This window comes from Sinocyclocheilus grahami, unplaced genomic scaffold, assembly GCF_001515645.1.
Source record: "Sinocyclocheilus grahami isolate Dianchi unplaced genomic scaffold, SAMN03320097.WGS_v1.1 scaffold89.1, whole genome shotgun sequence".
In the NCBI taxonomy this organism is placed as follows: Eukaryota; Metazoa; Chordata; class Actinopteri; order Cypriniformes; family Cyprinidae; genus Sinocyclocheilus; species Sinocyclocheilus grahami.
This window is the reverse complement of record NW_015505268.1, coordinates 487,774-496,154: the sequence shown is the minus strand read 5'-3', so window position 1 is coordinate 496,154 and position 8,381 is coordinate 487,774. Positions and strand designations below refer to the sequence as shown.

The 8,381-nt window shown below is 37.1% G+C and overlaps 1 long non-coding RNA gene across 2 annotated transcripts in view; it reads right to left on the bottom strand.

Moving 5' to 3' along the window:
• Positions 1 to 1,098: 1,098 nt before the first annotated feature.
• The window catches only part of LOC107587117 (uncharacterized), a 16,119-nt gene continuing 8,836 nt past the window's right edge, over positions 1,099 to 8,381 (bottom strand). For both annotated transcript variants that reach the window (XR_001609438.1, XR_001609437.1), the window contains one exon: positions 1,099 to 2,129. This is a non-coding gene — a long non-coding RNA (uncharacterized lncRNA). The remainder of the gene's footprint in view (positions 2,130 to 8,381) is intronic.

Below are 8,381 nucleotides of genomic sequence, written 5' to 3'. Positions count from 1 at the left end.
ATATCCCTGAAAATCATTTCCAGTCTGTTAAGAAAAAAGTTAATTTCTGACACTGGTACAAATGTACGCTAAATAAAACATTCACAACATTTGAAATATTAGATGAGTTCCTCTAATATTATACTTTTATTACAATCCCTTTGAGATGAAAATAATATGGATGTGTAATGCATTCATACACAAAATATTAAAATATTTTTGAATCATATTTCATGTATTTTTGTTATTTCATCATTACACTGTTTCTTACCATTTTCAAATTTCTTTCTACATAGGGTAGCTTGGGGATAGTTGTCACTCTTTATGTAATTATAAATGTAATTACAGAAATTAATTACAGATGTAATTACATGCAGGTATTTTTAAAATAGAAGTACAATGTAAAAACATGCATGTACACAATAAATGCATTGTACCAAATTATTAATTTAAATGTAAGTACATAGTTGTTAAGGCCACTTAATATAAAGTGGGTCCAGTACAGGGGTAATTGCAAAATAAATAATTAAAATAAAGTTAATTTAACAGAAGTGGATACATACTGTGTGTTACATGTTAGAAAAGATCTGCACTCATAACCGCATAAAATATCCCTGAAAATCATTTCCAGTCTGTTAAGAAAAAAGTTAATTTCTGACACTGGTACAAATGTACGCTAAATAAAACATTCACAACATTTGAAATATTAGATGAGTTCCTCTAATATTATACTTTTATTACAATCCCTTTGAGATGAAAATAATATGGATGTGTAATGCATTCATACACAAAATATTAAAATATTTTTGAATCATATTTCATGTATTTTTGTTATTTCATCATTACACTGTTTCTTACCATTTTCAAATTTCTTTCTACATAGGGTAGCTTGGGGATAGTTGTCACTCTTTATGCTTCAGTAAATTTTTTTCAAAGTCTACTTATGTATGTTCTGTACATTCAGCAAAATGTAAAAAAATAAAAAAGTTTTGGATTGCAGAAATTGTAATTAGAAATTATGTTAAAATTGCAACATATAAAACAACCTCCAACCTGATTTTTTTTTTGGAATTTTTTTGGTTAAAATCTATCTTTGTTATATATTTGACAGGGGTAATGGATCCCAAAGTGGTATCACTATGTTCCTTGTTTACCCATTAAAAAGTAAGATGATATTGTAATAAGCGGGTAAAGCCAACATATCACTGTTAAAGGAAACACACAGTTGTGTAGACTTTTGACTCCTTACAGTTGAGATATAGCCCTGGTGACCAATTCCTAGTGTGGCAACTAGCCAGTCTCCCCAATGTGTTAATTTATGTCTAAATTAGGTTGTTAATGTTAACTGGAAGTATTACTTGCCAAATAATGCAATACTTGCCTCAAAACATTTCCTTATTTAAAGCTCTTTCCAACTTCCTCTACCTTTGCTGTTGGCAGGAGGTGGTTTTGGCATGTGTGTATGTGTGTGTGTGTGTGTGCGTGTATACATGGGTTTAAAATAAGCCTGCAGCATGTTGGAAACAGAGACCGTGGACCACTGGGGTAAAGGAGCGCAGAAGCACAGGCACTCCAAAGCGAACAGCTCATTTATCAAAATTGTTCTGCAAAAATGATTTATCTGCTCATCGCCTATGCACAGATGTCTTTAATGGGAGGCTGTGCCCAAGAGGTGCTGCTGATTTTGGGAGGTGCCCAGCAGAGACGTACGGAGGGCATGATGGGAGACAGGTGGGTGGCCGGAAGGGGGCGAGGGCAAAAGTCATGACAAGATGACCACCGATCCACTGGATGGGCCTGAGCACAGCGAAGCGCCCGGTCGTCCTGCAGGTGTGCTGGGTCATTCTCTCCTCTTTCTTTCCCTTCACTCTTCACGTGAGCCCTGGGAGCCCTTTTTCACAACTCATTTCCAGCGGCCTCCCATGCTCCCGCCTCACGCGGAGAGGGCCGTGTTCGGAAGAGGATGTGGAGGCAGGGTGCGTTTGGAGAGCGGCTGTAACAAGCTCAATGGAGTGGAAAAAGAGACAGAGAGGCCGCAGCATGACATCTGTGGCCATCCCGGTCCTGCGCCGCTACTTTACCCGGAGCCCAGCCTGCACATTCCTGGGGCCCTCTGCTGTGGAAAAGCCATTAAGCGCCTGTCAAAACTGCTGTATGAGGAAAAAAGAAAGCAGAGAGGAGCTGTTATTTGCTCTACTTTTTTATGTGACTGTTGATTCTGTGAGGGACTCTTTATTTCAGTCCTTTATGAGCTAGTCACACTTTCGTTCACACTATTTAAACAAGAGTTATGCCAAATTCATTATTGAAGAATTCATTTTGTGAGTGTGAATTTGAATTAAATTTGCTACCACACACAAAGTTCAATTAAAATGAAAGGAAGTGGAATTTACTGAAATCTGTTATTTGAACAGGTAACGCATTCTAGGAAATTATGAACACAATTATTATTTTCAAATAGGATGAAATATATAACTAAATACAAACATACGGTATGCATCCTTTTGTCTATCTAGATAGACTATCTATCTATCTGTCTGTCTGTCTGTGTCGTTCTATAATTCTATCTATTGTTCTCTCTGTCTGTAATTAACTTTTAAAATTTGGTCTCAACAAACTTTAATGTTTTATTTACTTTCCATTTATTGTAATTTAGAACACTTTAGAATAGGGAACACTTATTCACCATTAACTATGACTTTTCCCTCAATAAATTCCTAATGTGATGCTTATTAATAGTTAGTAAGGTAGTTGTTAAGTTTAGGTATTGTGTAGGATTAGGGATGTAGAATAAGGCATTAATATGTGCTTAATTAGTACTAATAAATGGCTAATATTCTAGTAATATGCAGGCTAATAAGCAACTACTTAAGATACCCTAAAATAAAGTGTTACTGTAATTTTTACTTTCTTACATTCAAATATGAATTGCAATTTTGCATCCTGTTTGCAAGCACAATTCAAATTCAATTCAAATTTAGAAACTGAGTTGAAATTTAAAAGACAATATCAGTTGAATTCTGAATGGTGCACAATTCTGATTGTAGCTAACATTACTGAGATAGATTTCAGAATGTGACCTATAGGGACAATCTGACTTGACAACGGGCAGGAATTTAGCAGGTTAACAATTTATTACCTCAAAGTGAATAGCTATAATTCCACTTACTATCCCCAAAAGTGCCTTGAAGATGAGATTAAACAATGAGATAAAAAAAAAATCAATGCACAGTAAGGTGTTCTCGTCACAGGCTGTAATCGTCAGGACTCGGGCGGTACTTAATTGCACAAGTGATATAGGCCTGATATATTATTCAAAAAGCCAAATTAACACAATCAAACAGAGCGCGATGCCCGGGCCGGCTCCGTCAGACCGCTAGAGGGGTCAGCGACACACAAATATTTGCATGCTGCGCTGCCTCTTTAACAGAGCAAGGAATACTTCATCATGTTGTGTGCATATAATATAATTGCCTCTCTGGTTGGCGGAGTCTGTTTGAATTTAATTAGCCGGTGTACTTACAGCCACAATATCCAGCTAATGAAGCTCATTTTCGATGGCTGTTGCGTGTTCTAACACTCGAGTGATAAATGTGAGATGTCACATTAAAAGATGATAAATCGGAGCACTGCCCCTCTGGACATCAAAAATACAATCGTCCGTGGCAAGACGTGGCGGGATGGGGGAAGGAACGCCGGGGTTCATGGGTAAATGAGACCGGAGCGTGTCCCTGGTGGGTGGGAACGAAGAGAGGCATCGTGGGAAGTTCTGAGCGCATGTGTGTGCAAAGATCGCAGGAGGGGCCAACGGCAGGCTGCTGAAATGTCAAGCCCACGCAGAGGGGCCCCTTTTTCTGACAGGGCACACGGTGTGTAAAACACACGGCAAACACTGGCCTTTACACAGACACACACACTACATAGATTAACGGCAAATGTGAAAGTCTGTGGCAGAACGGGGTCACATACGTGTATTTTGAAGTGCTCTCATGCACAATACCTGGTGTTAACAGAAGGTGTATAAAATATTGTGGTCGGTCTGTACAAGCAAATATGCAGTGCTCTGCCTTTTTTGGTCTCAACACTCAGGTCCATTTGGGCTACCTGTGATACCCACGTATGTCAACAAAACATGTTTTCGATATATGCATTTACAGCTGGAAGATGTTAGGCCTACATTTAGTGTGTATGGTCTTGTGTAAGACATCTGTCCAACATTACAACAAGATTTGGCAGATAATCAGTTTTCAAGACGTTTGTTTAGAGTCAAGTGTTCTTTTAAAATGCCTTATTGTGTATTTGTTCACAAATACAGCATGATGGTTATTGCTCTTAAAAACTTGCAAGGAGATATATATTAATAATTAAAAATATTTTATATTAAAATAGTAATAATAATATTTTTTATTATAAATTGGAATAAACATATTAGTAAAACTTTTTAGGCTCTATATAGTAACATGAAATAAAGGATAAACAATACTTTTACAGCATTTATTATTCTAGGTGATAAATTCTGTATATACATTTTTAAAATTTCAAGCTAAGAAAATTAACATAACATTTCATTAAGAACAAACTTGAATTAATAATGAACAATAATAATTTTTTTAATTACCTAAAATTAATAAATGCTGTAAAAATTGTTAGTCTGTAATACCTAATGCATTGAATTGATCTTGATCCTTATTGTAAAGTGTGTACCAATTCTTCCACCAAGGAATATATTTGAACATGGCTCATCTATTAAGGATTTAGAGTAATCTCCTACACTTGTCAAACTAGTTTTACTGGACTGCACTTTTTTAATGTTAACAGACAACGATGTTTAACTGATATATTTAATGTATTTTAGAATTTTTGTCTTAAATGTCTTTTTAATTGTATGACGGTTATTTACTTTGCTCTTGCAATTAAGATAGCCTTGCTGCTGACATGGCATTCAAAAATTTAAATAAAATTAAATAAAATTAATAAATAAATAGATAAAAATAAATGAAATAATAAATAACTATCCTTTTTACAGCTGCTGTGCTGAATATGTCTTTGATTCTGCCATAGGCATGATAAAAGCCTGTTTTGCTTTTATACAAGAGTTCTATAAACAAGTTAATATTGAGTAACTTAAACTTTAGACAAATTTTAGCATGTTAGGCCTGTTTAACACATGCTCCGTGAGTGGGGCGTGAGCATCGCATGTTAATTTCGGCTCCCATATTAACAGGTTACTGCCTTCACACTGAGAGCGTGAGCCGCACGGTGTCGTGTCCCAGAAGATGCAGCAGAGAGCGGATAGTCTTTTTCTTTTATTTCTTTGTCTCTCTTATATGCTTTTCTTTCACTTTTCTTCTCTTTTCTACCCCTCCTCCATTTGCCATTCTCTATTCTTGTCCTCAGAGCACAATGACATAGAACAAGACTTAATGCACCTACCAAGACGGCGATTATCACCTCAGTAATCCTGCAGTTCATTAGACGGCACTCTTAATAATTAAGCTAGAGAAGTGCAGCGGTCCAGAGAGACACCATGCACTAATGCTCAAATTAAAAGTAAAGGCACCAGGAGGACTAAAGAGGTGCCATCATCATCTCGCAGGTTCAGGGCTTCACTTTCTTTCTCTCTTTCAGACTTTAATTTGTTATTTTTATGTCAACAATACAGGAACTACAGGAGAGGCGCTGCACCGCATGCTAGTTTTTAGCACACATTTTATGACCTTATCGATCTATTGTGAGGCATGGGGCAGGGTTAACGAGCAGAGGTTGTTTGCTTAATTGAACTTTGTTGCCAAGAGGGATTTGCTCCTCAAAGTGCTTTTTAAATAGTCCCTAATGTTTCCTTCGCACACGTTCAGTTGAGTGTGAATGTAAAGCTTGGCTAGACGGCTAAGTGTACAGTATGTCAATGTAGCATTCCAGGACTAGCGCAGCAACTAACCACATGGGAAAGCATGGGACTTCACAAAGAGAAAAATCTATGAGTATGAACAAACATAGAAAGTAGGAGTTCGGGATAATTTAAGATGTAAAGATGATAATTAAAGTGGTAAGCTCAAAAATGCCATTCTTGCATAGTAAATGTGGTATTTGTTGTGGTAGTTTATGTGTAAGAAAGTCTATACTGTGAAGAAAATAAACTGCAGCACTGTTATAGAAAATTTTAGCTTAAAGTCAGCATGAAATCAGAAAAATGTTCAGTACAATAATACATATTTCTGGCCCAATGTTGAGAATGATTCCTACAGTAAGTGCAAAGACAAAAAAAAAAAATCTTTCTTTAAAACCTTTTTGGTTGACGTCACAATATTTTTTTTACCCTAATCTTCCTTAAAGGTCCCATATTGTCAAAACTGAAATTTCCTGGCTTTTTTCACGATTACTGAGGTCTAGGGGCTATTTAACTACCATATAAGTTTCAAAACAGTCAGTCCACAGTAAAATTCACACAGCCTGCTTAAAGTTCTAGCTATTTTTCACAAACCGTTGTGACTTCCGTAAAAAGTTGACGTCAGAACTACACAGTCACTGCCTTCAGTCACCACCCCGAGCACCGCCCACAGTCCCACTCTCCTTTTGCCAAACCCCCAGGCAACATCGTGTCCATGCTTTTGCTGAGCAACGACAACATGGAAACATGTCAAAAATTTTAACTTTAACCATGAAACCAGATCGGCCGACCTGTAACGTTACACTCTCACTCAAAGGATGGACGATCTGACAGGATTGTTACTATGAGGTGGATCACATCTAACGTGTATAGTAAAGACAAACTCCTCGAGATACCTCGGGGGTGAGTAAAACACAGCCTCATTCTCATTTTTGGGTGAACTAACCCTTTAATACATTCTCAACAAAGTACCATATAGTAACTACCATGGTAAAACCATGATAAGTGATGAACATGCTTTTGTTTTTTATTTCTCTTTCATTTCAGTCCAAATGTGCCCTGTTCAGTTGCTCCATTCATTCACCTCTTGTTTCTCTGGTTCGGCTGTGATAATAATTACTGGATGCTGTGGGGAAGGTAAACACACAGCAGCATACTCTCAGAGAAGAATGAATAAGACAGAATGGGAGTTTGACCAGTGGCCTGTGGCTGAGAGTTTTTGTGCAGGTTTGAGATTGAGGAAAGTATTACTGTATTTCATATATCCTCATGTCTGATTATAGAAACAGAGACTGGATGTTGTGCTGCTCAGTCAATATTCTATTTACACCAAGACAGATTCCGCTGAACCATATAAAAGTATAAAGTATTTGCATCAACATTATTTACACCGTTTCATGCAAAATCATTTTTGAAGAAACACTTGAATGACTTGTTTTTGCTTCTGAACTTTTAAAAATGTAAACAGAATAATAAAAATAAACAATAGATCATCACAATATGATATTTCAGTCTGAATACATTATAAGAGATGTATTGTTTTTGTGCATACTTTTTAGACTTTGTGTGAACAGGCCTTTATGTGCCATCTCATATGAGGCTTTTAGTATATTTGGGCTCTCAGTGTATTCATTGTAAACCCAGTTGTTATGGTTAAAGGGGTCATAGGATGCGATTTCAAGTTTTCCTTTCTCTTTGGAGTGTTACAAGCTCTTGGTGCATAAAGAAGATCTGTAAAGTTGAGAAGACTAAAGTCTCAAATCCAAAAAGATATTTTTTATAAAAGTTAAGAGTCAGCCACGCCTACCTAAAACGGCTTGTTCTAACACGCCCCCACATATCTACGTCACTATGTGGAAATATTAGCATAATGCCGCCCAAATGTGCACGCAAAGAAAGAAGGCGTGGTTTCAGGAACAGCAGTAGTGTTGATAAAGCCATGTCAGGGAGATGCTGTGTGATTCAGTGCAAAAGCACTTTATTTGGCCTTCCGGAAGTAGATGCAATTAGGAATCATTGGTTAAGATTTATTTACAACAGAACAGCACAACCCAGATGTTCGAATTTGTGCAAAGCATTTTATGGACGACTCTTTTATAGAAGAGTACAAGGCTGGCTGTGCACAAAGGCTATTTAAAAAAAAAAAAAAGGGTCAATTCCGACTTTGCAATGACAATCTGGCGCTTCTGAATCAGTGACTGTAAGTATGTTTTGTTACTAGTTTAAGTATTTGCTATTGACTGTTCAAATGCGAAGTTTTGCGCAACGCAGAGTAATGCGTTGTGTGTGTGAGTGTGAGGGGAACAGGGTCACATCACAGGAGAGTGAACTGCTTGTCAGAAATCATAGCACGTCAGCTGTCTAAACCGCGGCTTGTGTACTGCATCATCATCACTGTCTGTCACGTGACTATGTTGCCCTTTTGGGGCTTGAACTGATGGTAAAACTAACGACTTGATATTTACTTTGAAAGCTGAAGCTCGCGATTATGGTAAGGGGCGTTACATTTCCGACG